The 13,057-nt window shown below is 40.7% G+C and overlaps 1 pseudogene; it reads left to right on the top strand.

The window, feature by feature from the left end:
• The first annotated feature begins 304 nt into the window (after positions 1 to 304).
• Positions 305 to 5,945, top strand: LOC110503098 (transmembrane protein 26-like; annotated as a pseudogene).
• Positions 5,946 to 13,057: the final 7,112 nt, after the last annotated feature.

Here is a 13,057-nt window from a genome sequence, read left to right as displayed (position 1 = left end):
AAATAAATAGCCTTTTAGTTGTGTGCGCAAATGTAGCCTTATCTACCCTTGGCAGCATTGGAAAATCACTATTGTCATGCAACTCCCATCAGTCAAAAACGAGACCCCAATTGGGGAGGAGTGTAAGCTTTGGTGGCTCCGAGCGGGAGTTTACACTACTTACCACAGCCACAACACCACTATTAATTAAAACGAAAATAAGCTTTTTAGTCTTAATTTAAAGTTAGTGTTAGGCATAAGGTTAGCAGTGTCGTTACGGTTAGGTTTAAAATACAATTGTAAGAAAATTGGGCGTGGTTTACAACTTTATGGCTGTGGTAACTAGTTACGACCGTGTGTGGTAGAGTAAGTTATTCATTGTCGACGGTCGACTGGAGTTTGAATCTTCAGGGATAACGGGACACTTAAGATGTCGAATTTTTACCATTAAGCGTCATGGCATTTGTCAAATGTTCATGTGCGATTGTTACTAGGTTACTGTTTATTCTGATCTCAGTCAGAGTTTGGAGATTGCTTAAAGATGACAATACTGGTTTCTTACAATCCTCTTTCTACCCCTCGTTCTCGAAATGATCCTAACTTTGAAAATAAAAACGGAAAAGGATTATAAATGGTAAGATTCTGTTCATTTATTCTATTATGGCCTACGTTATTTTAACATACTGTCTATAATTTGTCATGTGCAGGCAATCCAAATATTTTAATCCTAAAGACATAACAGACAACATAAGATAGTGTAAAATTACTTTTATTTTAACTGTAAAATTGGTTTTACATTGGATATTCGGTGATCTCCACGTCTTTTTGTTTAACATTTTGATTAATACTGTTGTCTTCTGGCTTTCAATCTTCAATAGCTCTTACACAAAGCATGCCATGACTATGGAAATTATATATTCTGAATCAGGGGAGGATGGACAAAAACCCATGCCTTCAAAATGTTTTAAATAACGTAATGTTCCTTAGCAAGAAAACCAATTAATGTCGCTCAAACAGAAGGCGGAACTAACAGAGTCACTGACAACAACCAAAACGAAACAGGTGAGGTTTTGTGATTCTGTCTTTCATCATTTACGGAACTGTTGTCTGTTTGTCTCTTCGACCAACTTGTAAACCTGAAAGATAGCAGCTTTAACAGTGTCCTAGTCTGAACTCTGGTCAAGCAATAAAGGGGTGTACACTTTGAGCTTTCCCATAAGAACACATGAGGAGCAGTGACCAAATATCTCACTGCCATTTTAGGGATGTGGCAATCCACTCAAACAGAGTGAAATATACATCCTCCTCGTTGTTGTTAAAAGGGTGTACAAGCCGGCTGTTCCGATCAGGATAGCCTGACTGGATTCGGAGCGCTTGCAGATCAATCTCTATTAATCGAATGGCATGCACGCGTTCTTCTTGTTTTAGTCTGGCTGCACGTTCTCATTCTTGTTGGGCTGCACATTCATCTTGTCTTCCCTATGCTCCAACTCTAATTTCTGTTGTTCAAGCTCTAATTTTTGTTGCACCAACTTTGCCTTCAGTTTTAACTCCCTTATTTGCACGTCTACGGGATGTTCTCTACTACCTGCAGTGCCCTTTTCATCAGCCTCACTCAACGAGAGGATTTCCCCTTCCACCAAAATAGTACCGATCAACTCTGGCTACTGCTTTTGGATCGCCACATGCCACTTTGATGTCATAATCCTTTGCGATGAGCAGAGTCACCTATGTGCATTCATCTAGCATCTCCCATGTATGGTTTTCCACAAATGCTTCCAACTTAAAGTCCATGACTTTATTTGTATTTTATGTAACTTTCAAAATGACTCCACCAATCATATAACCCCTCAAGGTGGATGTCAGTGACAGAAACTCTACTACAAAAGTGTAATTTGAACACTCGGATATCTGGGCACAGCAGAGCTTCAAAGTAGGTGACTAGCGTGACTACCATACTCATGGGAAACAATGTCCCACATAAGCCCCCCCATTTTGTTACATTCCCCAACAAGAAAACCAATGATGTTGATCAAACAGAAGGGAGAACTAAAAAATAATCACTGATACAACAACCAAAATCAAACAGATGGGAGTTTAGGAGGGGTCCTGACAGATACTCATGGGGGTGTCCACTGAAAGTTGACTAGCAACAACAACTGGAACCTAAAAGACATTCAATTTTGTCCTAGAAGAGGCAAACTAAATTAAAACCCACACCAAACCTAAAGACAGAAAGCGAACCAAAAATTTGTGCAAAACAACAACAGGGAAGATCAGACAAAGGAATATTTTTTCTAGAACTCAAGTATGGCACGCCAACTACAGGTGTTGACGTTCCACATCTCCCAAGACAACTGGAGTACTGGACCAGCCACTCTTAAATAATACCCGGGCCAGTACAGGTGAAACACCTTCCCAATAATGAGATGGCAACCAGCACAGGTGTAACGCGTGCTGACTAACAAGGTAACTCCAAATCGGTGCGCCCAACTGTACGTGCTAAAGTGCTAAAAGTCCAACCTCAAAACATAAATGGAAAAACCAAAACCTGTAACAGTAAACAAATAAACAAAATATTAAGGCTTTAAATCTTTAATAGCTCTTACACAAAGTGTGCCATGATTATGAAAATGAGACATTCTGAATCAGGAGAGGATGGACAAAAATCCACTGCTCATTTTTTGTTGACATGTTGAAGATAAGATTTAAAGCCGTAAGAATTGTTTAAATAGCTCTTACACAAAGCATGCCATGACTATGAAAATTATATATTGTGAATCAGGAGGATGGACTAAAATCCAAAGCTTTTAAAACATTTTTTTTTTTGAGAAAAACAAGTACTAGGTCTTTAAATCTTCAATAGCTCTTACACAAGGCATGCATTGACTATGCAAATTATATATTCTGAATCAGGGTAGGATGAACCAAAATCCACAACTTTTTTCTTCATTTTGTTTGTTAACATTTTGAAGAAAAACATTTATTCCGGCTTTAATCTCCAATAGCTCTTACACAAAGCTTGCTATTACTATGACAATTATATATTCTGAATCAGGGGAGGATGGACAAAAATTCACAACTCTTTAGCCCCCAAAAATCTGGTGGAAAAAGTCTACTCAGGCTTTAAATCTCCAATAGCTTTTACACAAAGCATGCCGTGACTATGCAAATAATACTGTATTTTCGGAATCAGAGGAGGATGGACAAAAATCCACTGTTTTCTTTATTTTTGTATTATTTATTAAAAAGCTAGGGTGGGATAGGGCGGTACCCATAGAATGAAGAATGACAAGTGCTTCCAAAATAATATGTGATTGTTTTGTCAAAAAAATCATAAAGATAAAAAAGTGGTTAGAATTGGATTCATCCTGATATGTGTTGGTTCCATTTAAATCAGTGTTTTCTGGCCGTTATTTGGGCTTAAAATCCTCTTATATTTGTAATTACATATTTATTTTGTATTTTTTACCACTGCTCTATCCTTTGTGTTTGATTGCTATTCTGTGGGTTTAAGATTTACAAATATATATATATATATACACAGTGAATGGACCATAATTTGTGGATAACTTTGGATAGCTGCATGCATCTTTCAAATGCATGTGAATAGAATAAAGAGTTGTCACAATAATAAAGAAAGTACATTTTCTACATCAACCCGAGGTTCTCGCCAGCCATCTTGCATTTCCTGATCATTATAATTCCTTCCATCTGGATTTTGGAACTACATCATCAGGAAAACAAATCTAGTGACCCTCAGGTACAGAAAACAGATGGAGAGAAGTCGTACAGCTCCATGTTCAATGTATGCATGAAAGTTATGAAACATTTACTTACAACTTCACTTATCTAATTTCAGTGTAAGAAAATTAACTCATGGGAAAATGTGAGACGCATAATTTCTCTGAACAAAACTGTGGGGAATTTAACTGTTCAAACTTATCTAAACTGGAACTAGTTTTAGTTTCTAGACTATTCTACCTTTCACTTTTCTTAAATCTACTGTAGCTTGGACCCTTGACCCTTAATCCATAAATTAACATTCAGGAGACATATAACATAAATTCACATGGCCTATCTACACAGATGTTGATGTATTCACAAATTCACAGTCAACAACAGGGTCACATCTAAGTACGTTCCATTATTAACATACACTTAGTATACCAAACATTAAGAACATCCCCTTTTGCCCCCAAAACAGTCTCAATTCGTCGGGGCATGGACTCTACAAGGCGTCAAAAGTGTTCCACAGGGATGCTGGCCCATGTTGACTCCAATGCTTCTCACAGTTGTGTCAAGCTGGCTATATGTCCTTTGGGTGTTGGAACATTCTTGATACACACGGGAAACTGTTGAGCGTGAAAAACCCAGCAGATCTGCAGTTCTTGACACAAACCGGTGTGCCTGGCACCTACTACCATACCCCATTCAAAGGCACTTAAATATTTGTCTTGCCCATTCACCCTCTGAATGATACATATACATAATCCATGTTTCAATTGTCTCAAGGCTTAAAATTCCTTCTTTAACCTGTCTCCTCCTCTTCAGCTACACTGATTCAAGTGAATTTAACAAGTGACATCAATAAGGGATCATAGTTTTCACCTGGTCAGTCTATAGCTGTGTTCGAATACTCATACTAACCGCACTAACCATACTATTTGTGATGTAATTTGAGTATATAGTATTCTTATTGGTCATAGTATGGATATAGTTAATATGCCAGCAGTTCCTGGATGTCGTACTACATTCGCCAAAATACGAAGTATACAAGCAGTGGACACTAAGGTCCATAATGCAATTCTTCAGAAAATGGGGATGGCTTCACATCGTTTTCGCCCTGTCTATCTACTCCGATTTCAGAGTCTCGCACGCAGAATAACTGATGAATTTACGAACGCTCAACACCCGTTGAATATGGATGGTGTCAGTAAATGTTGGCAAAAAAGTGTAATTAAATTGTTGCCAGCAGCACAGTTACAGTCACCAATGCTCTGATAACATGAACACTGCCTAACCAGCTCTGCTAGGGCGAGTAAAATGGTCAGAGTGAGGTGGTCTCTCATTTGTGTCTGGAAGCAGCTAGCAAGCTAGCCAACATTAGCCAGTTAGCTTGGGTGCGTGACCATTGTTGTGAGGCCAGAACGCTCGGGTCAACCCTACTTCTTGGCCAGAGCGTCCAGTGTGCGCTCTGAACGCTCCAAGAGCGAAATGCTCAGAATTTACAAACTGACAACACTCTGAATTTCCGAACGACCAGATTGCACTCTGGCTCTCCAGATTGATTTTTAGAACACACCCAAAGTCGTAAAATGTCTAGCTAGTAATTTGTTATGCTTACAAGCTAGCAAGAGGTTGCATAGCAACAGCATCAACTTCCGGTAGACAGGCGAAGCGCTAGTACGCTCAACTGAAAGGATACCATTAGTTTAAAGTATACTAAAATCATCTAATAGCGTATAGTATGTAGTATATACTCATTACGTATGTAGTATACAGTATGTTAGTATGGGTATTCGAACACATGGAAAGAGCAGGTGTTCTTAATGTTTTGTATACTCAGTGTATAAGGTTATTTCAATCACAGTGACAGAGCTCTCAGGGGTCATTAGGGGACTCTGTCCTTGTCCTATCCCTACCCTGAGCATTTTACTCTAGCACATTTTTGAGTGCTTATTATCTGTGGTTTGGCCCTCTGTTCACTCTCTTGACATTCAAGGCTCTTTACCAACTCGTCCACGGTTTGCCTCATCGACTGGATCCTGGCACTCCATCAGGTCCTGCTTATCCCTCTAATCATAGGGAAATGGCTCCTCCCACTGGGGAGCGGGGTCATGTGGGACAAACTTTTCCAGCTCCTGCTAATCTTCGTTGGCACTGCAGCTGACATCTTGGAGTTCACCAGTGAAACGCTATCTGATATCAAGTTTTCGACTGTTCGTGCACACCATTTTTTTTAGAGCATACTACAAGAAGTATAATGACATGCATATGTTGTCTGTATTATGTACAGTTCACAGATCATACAGGAGGCATGTACAGTGAATTCGGAAAGTATTCAGACCCTTCTTGTTTTCCACGTTGCGTTACAGCATCATTCTAAAATGGATTAGATACATTTTTTACCTCATCAATCTAAATAAATACCCCATAGTGACATAGCAAAACATTTTTTACCTCATCGATCTAAATAAATACCCCATAGTGACATAGCAAAACATTTTTTACCTCATCAATCTAAATAAATACCCCATAGTGACATAGCAAAACATTTTTTACCTCATCAATCTAAATAAATACCCCATAGTGACATAGCAAAACATTTTTTACCTCATCAATCTAAATAAATATCCCATAGTGACATAGCAAAACATTTTTTACCTCATCAATCTAAATAAATACCCCATAGTGACATAGCAAAACATTTTTGCTAATTTATTAAAAATCAAAAACAGAAATCCCTTATTTACATAAGTATTCAGATGCTTTGCTATGAGATTCAAAATTGAGCTCAGGTGCATCCTGTTTCCATTGATCACCCTTGAGATGTTTCTAATTTACAACTTGATGTTTCTTTAATTGTGGTAAATTCAATTGAAAGGACATGATGTGGAAAGGCACACAACTGTCTATTTAAGGTCCCACAGTTTACAGTGCATGTCAGAGCAAAACCAAGCCATGAGGTCAAAATAATTGTTTGTAGAGCGTCAAGACAGGACTGTGTCACAGTGTCCTCCCATCAATCTTAAATGGAAGAAGTTTTGAACCACCAACTCTTCCTAGAGCTGACTGCCTGGCCAAACTCAGCAATTGGGGGAGAAGGGCATTGGTCAGGGAGGTGACCAAAAACCTGATGGTCACTGACAGAGCTCCAGTGTTCCTCTGTGGAAAGGGGAGAACCTTTCAGAAGGAGAACCATCTCTGCAGCACCAAACAGGCCTTTATGGTAGAATGACCAGACGGAAGCCACTCCTCAGTAAAAGGCACATGACAGCCTGCTTGGAGTTCAATCTTGGTTTCATCAGACCAGACAATCTTTGGCCTGAAGGCCAAGCGTCACATCTGGACGAAACCTGGCACCATCCCTACGGTGAAGCAAGGTGGTGTCAGCATCATGCTTTGGGGATGTTGTTTGGCAGCAGGGACTGTGAGAATAGTCAGGATTTAGGAAAAGATTAATGGAGCAATATACAGAGAGATCCTTGATGAAAACCTACTCCAGAGTGCTCAGGACCTCAGACTGGGGTGACGGTTCACCTTCCAACAGGACAATGACCCTAAGCACACAGCCAAGACAACGCAGGAGGGGCCTCGGGACAAGTCTCTGAATGTCCTTGAGTGTCCCAGCCAGAGCCCGGACTTGAACCTAATCGAACATCTCTGGAGATGTCACGCCCTGACCTTAGAGATCCTTATTATTCTCTATGTTTGGTTAGGTCAGGGTGTGACTCAGGTGGGAAAGTCTATGTTTTCGGTTTCTTTGTTTTTGGCCGTGTGTGTTTCCCAATCAGAAGCAGGTGTCTATCATTGTCTCTGATTGGGGATCATATATAAGTTGTCATTTTACTTTTGGGATCTTGTTTCTGTCTGACATTTTGCCTTGTCTTTGTTATTTTGCTTGGTGTCATCAATAAAAATACGATGTACTCCTACCCCGCTGCGCCTTGGTCTCCTTCTCCCAACGAGAGTCGTTCCAGGAGAGATCTGAAAATAGCTTGCAGCGACGCTCTCCATGCAACCTGACAGCTTGAGAGGATCTGCAGAAAAGAATGGGAGATACTCCCCAAATACAGGTGTGCCAAGCTTGTAGCATCTTAGCCAAGAAGGCTCGAGGCTGTAATCGCTGCCAAAGGTGCTTCAACAAAGTAATAAGTAAAGATTCTGAATACTTGTAAATGTTATTTCATTTTTACTTTTTAATACATTTGCAACCATCTCTAAAAACCTGTTTTTGATTTGTCATTATGGGGTATTGTGTGTAGATTGATGAGGGAATTTGATACATTTTAAAATAAGGCTGTAATGTAACAATTTGGAAAAAGTCAACCAGTCTGAAAACTTTCCGAATGCACTATATAGGTCTAAAAAGGGCCTTAAATGGCCACTTTCATAACATTGTTTGTGATTCTAATGTAAAACCCATTTAAACATCCTGTCTCCCAATTGTTGCTATGTGAGAATTACCAGAACAATGAGATACCAAAAACATTTTCCATTCCCGCTGGCGTAAAATCAGCCCATTGACTTGTTGAGCTGTGTGTTCTGTATTCCTCCCAGGGAGAACAGCCCTCAGCTGGTGTATATAATCCTAGCGGGGTAGACCTGGAGCATCTTACAGTTTCCTCAATCTGGCTGATGGGTCTACATTTCATTTTATTATTAATATCGGCAGTGAACTTAACTCTCCTCGACACCGGCTATGGAGATCTGTTCGAATGTCGAGGCTCATATTCTTTAGGGTGAATTACAGATTTGATGATTTTTACATGCAGATGCCAAGACTTTCATGGTGGGTTTGAGGGTATATGAGTGGGACAGCCATAATCATAGACAGCATTATGGATGTCACATCTATGAAGGTACACCTTAAGATTTCTGTTGTAGACATTGAACTGCAGAAAGCCTCCCCCACAGCCCCACCTACTTTATCAAGTTATCTCTTTGTAGCATGACTGTGGCCAGAAAAGACCCACCCAATAAGGGATATGTTTAGAATTTGGCTAACGAGACAAACCAACGCTATCGTAGCCAAGTTGCAAAACAAACAGCTGAGCTGATTTGTGTGCTTAACACCACTTCCTACACAAACTACTAGGATCTCAAAGATAATAGGAAGATGCAACACTTAAAGATGCACTCCGGGATCCATATTCATAACATTTTACAAATTGGATTCATAACATATGTAAATTGAAAAATACGTATCCTACAAATTGCAAAAATCGTAACATACCACATGAAATGGATGACATGATAATATACTATTGGATGAAGTTGTTAACAAAAAACAGGGATCACTTTTGGCTCGTGAGCAACACTTTAACTACTGACTGAAATAATGTAAAAGCTAGATTGCATCTTAAAGGGATAGTTTGGAATTTTGGCAACTTCCCTTGAGCTAGTTAGCAATTGCGCTAATGTTTGGTAGCAACTTCCTTCAAGCTAAATGCAGATACATAAAAATGGTATCCACGAGTTCATCTGACTCTGGGTAGATAAAGGGCTTCATTACCAAAATTCCAAATTATCCCTTTAATCTCTACAGGATTGTTGGGTCCACCGCGGGATGGTTGAGCTAACGTGATTAGCATGAGGTTATAACAACATTTCCCAGGACAGATATCTGATATTGGCAAAAAGCTTAAGTTCTTGTTAATCTAACTGCACTGTCCAATTTACAGTAGCGATGACAGTGAAAGAATACCTTGCTATTGTTTGAGAGTGCACAGTTGTGAACTTCAAAGTTACTAATAAAACAATTAGGCACATTTGGGCAACCTTGATCCAAAATTTTGAACAGAAATGCAATGGTTCATTGGATCAGCCTAAAACTTTGCACATACACTGCTGCCATCTAGTGGCCAAAATCTAAATTGCACCTGGGATGGAATAATACATCATGCCTTTCTCTTGCATTTCAAAGATGGTACAAAAAACACTTATTTGTATCATCTTTTACCAGATCTGTGTTATATTCTCCTACATTAATTTCACATTCCCACAAACTTCAGTGTTCTTTCAAATGGTTTCAAGAATATGCATATCCTTGCTTCAGGTCTTGAGCTACAGGCAGTTAGAGTTGGGTATGTAATTTTAAGCGAACATTTAAAAGGGGCGGATCCTTGAGGTTTTAAGGACTTACTCAAAGTTCACATTCCGTTTTATATTGTATACAGTGATTCGGTTTCATCCGTCAGCTTTAAACAGATTAAGGCCCACTTCTTCAGTTCCTCATTGCTTGGCTGATGGAGTAAGCTATTGTCAGGCAAACTACCAATAACTCAAACTTCCTGAAATCCATTATAGCCGTGTGGCTAAATAATTCTGAGTTGAGGATCATTAAGAGTTCATTACGGCCTCCTTTGTTCTGAGAAAATACCTACCCCAATCTACTGAATTATTCACAACCTGAAAGGATGTACAATAAGTGGATAAGAAACCATCCACTCATAACGTAGTGAGAATGCACTTACAAGATGCAATTGTAAGGTGGTAGAGAATCGACGGACCATGAATGTAATAAGAAATCTTAGGTGCTGGCTCAAGGCTGATAGCTACCACTACAAAATGTCAGTTCAGAACAAGGTAGAGGCGGGAGGTCAGGTTAAGGGGAGTTTAATGGAAGAAGACGTCCACATTCACTGTTCAGATAACTGAGAATCATGTCCAGGGAGTACTGACATTAACAATGTGGTCCTGAAAGGAAAGAGAAGGAACTTAGGCTATAGCATTGCTATAATGTGAATTAAATGACTTACTGTTTCATATTTTTGTATAACGTACTCTCAGACTGAAACCCCACCCAATGTGGAAGTTGTCTAACCAGATCAGAACGCCTTCGAGGACCACCTTCAGGAAGGTACTGAGAACGATGGAGGTTTTTGAACAGGTAAAAATGATTGTCCGCTGTTAATTTCTTTCCTGGCCCGCCAAGAGATGTAAGAAATGAATTTGTAATATAATAGCGTTTATTCCTCTTATCAAGGGGAGACTGAACGTTGACAAGGCGTAGGAGAGCTACCGGAGCAGAATCAAGAAGGGGACCAAGTGCCACGACATCCGGGATAATTACTTAGTTTGGAAGGCGAGACCTGGGACACCTCGCTGCTGTCGCTCCTATCTGGGTTCACCATCTGTTAAGGTGAATAACAAATCTCAAATAACTATTTGCATACAATATAACCTGAAGCTAGTTTTAGTTTCCCTAACACTGATATTTCTTTGTCGTCCCTCAGTGGATGTTGTAATAATGGCGCTGTGAGTCAGGTGAAACGTTTAATAAAACAAAACCAGTAATTACAATTCCATAAGGCCACATGCCAGTAAACAAGAATACCAACTGGTGAAAAAAAACATAAGGGAGTGACCTAAAGTGCAAGATAATGAAGTCCAGGTGTGAATCATGAAGCAGGTCTTCCGGCATTCAGGTGACAAGTCTGATTTTCATCCACAACCATGATATGATAGGGTTATGGTGTTGGGCCAAGGGAGGCCGAGACTGATTGTGACCTGGTGCACTTGTGATGAAGATGCTCTACTGATGATTGGACTCCATGGTGAGGGTGAGTGGTTGAGTGATGTTTTTAATTATTCCAGATTCCAATGGCCGACAGAGGAGTCGTTGAACCCTAAAAGGAGAGGAGAGCGGCTAGATGGTAATGTTGAGGGGGGAGGCAAGGGTCTGAGCCATAAAGTTCCCTGCGGAGCCAGAATCCACTAAAGCTGTACAGTACATGAGGGACAGTCAGCCAGAGTGATGACACCAAAAAGTCTAACAAGAGCTGAATCTGGAATACTCACTCCTGGTCCAAGGGATGGAACATCACGTGACCATCCCTCTGCTCTAGTGGATCCTGAAGTACTGGACACTGCTGGAGCTTGTACCCTTCTTGCCCACAATACAGACAGAGCCCCAGCTGTATCCGTCTGCATCGTTCTGTTGTGGAAAAGCATGTGACCCCTACCTCCATGGGTTCAGCCTCTGATCCCGAGTACTCGCCAAAGTAGGAAGAGAAGCGATGAGAATTCCAACGCGCCCGCCCTGATCATTAGATAAATAACCGAGGCAATCTTAGACCTCTCGTGGTGGGGGCTCCCTTCTGGTGTGAAAAATAGAGGGAGCACTGAAGGAGGAAGCCACCGCATTTGGATGGTGTAATGTAGTATTCATCCGGGAGGGATGGGCATCGCTGAATCGGCCGTTGCGCTGGCTCGTTGGGTAGACTGGCTCTAGAGTATCCTCCGATACTGGGCTGCTTGACACTGCAAACTACAGAGAACCTCTTCCATGGCCGTCCCCAGTTCAGCCAGCTGGTCATGGTGTTGACGTAGAAGGTACCCTTGTTCGTTGACCGTCTGAGAGAGTTCCGATTTTTCTGCTGCTTCCATAGTTTGAGTTGGTATTCTGTAATAACGGAGCTGTGAGTCAGGAAGCAGGTGCAGCAGTTAATAAATCAACAAAATCAGTAACAAGTCAATTCCATAAGGCTACACGCCAGTAAACAAAAACAATACCACCTGGTGAAAAAACATAGGGGAGTGACATTTAAAGGGGAGGAAATCATGAAGGTAATGGAGTCCAGGTGTGAATCATAATGATTAACAGGAGTGCGTCATATTGAATACCAGGTGTGCGTAATGATGAATCCCAGGACCGGTGGTTAGTATTCTGGCGACGTCGTATGCCGGAGGGGAGGAGCAGAAGAAGATGTGACTGAGGCCAACAATCTTTTCCAGTTGGAGCAGTCGGATGGTCGACCACTGAAAGCACTGACGCGAAGCCCAATAGACAAAGTATGTTAAGCTTTGGTTGACATTTGAGAAAGCATGAAAATGTATCTCTTCAATTTACCTCTCCACATGACTTTAAGATCATCGACTGTCCAAGCCCCCCAGGAATAATCCCATCCACCAGAACCATTGAGTTCAGATCGGTCTGATTGTCTGTGCTGAGTCGGACCAGCTTGCGTTAGGCTATACCTTCCAAAAGTGTTGAAAAGTACATATCTCCCATTTATAACTCTGCACTAATCCATCAAATTGTCTCACAGTAAAGTATAACCTGTGTTTGCTTGTTTACGTCTCCGTCTCCTACCCTGTTCCCTTTAACTCTGCTCCTGTTCTCCAGGACCTAGGGGTTCTGCCCAACACCCAGACGTGGATCCACCTGATGTCCTCCATTACCAACACTCCAACTTTTCATTACATCACCTGCAGCTACTGTTATTGTCATGTTGTCATTATCTGCTAAGAAAGCTTTCTTGCTCTATCATACTGGGCATATAATGTGAGATACACACATTAACTAAAAACACTAGCATTGCAAACACTCAGATCAAAGAAAGCAGCAGTG

The sequence above is a fragment of the Oncorhynchus mykiss genome, chromosome 23 (assembly GCF_057628025.1).
Source record: "Oncorhynchus mykiss isolate SJ-2025 chromosome 23, ASM5762802v1, whole genome shotgun sequence".
Classification (NCBI taxonomy): Eukaryota; Metazoa; Chordata; class Actinopteri; order Salmoniformes; family Salmonidae; genus Oncorhynchus; species Oncorhynchus mykiss.
This window is presented reverse-complemented; position numbering and strand designations above follow the sequence as displayed.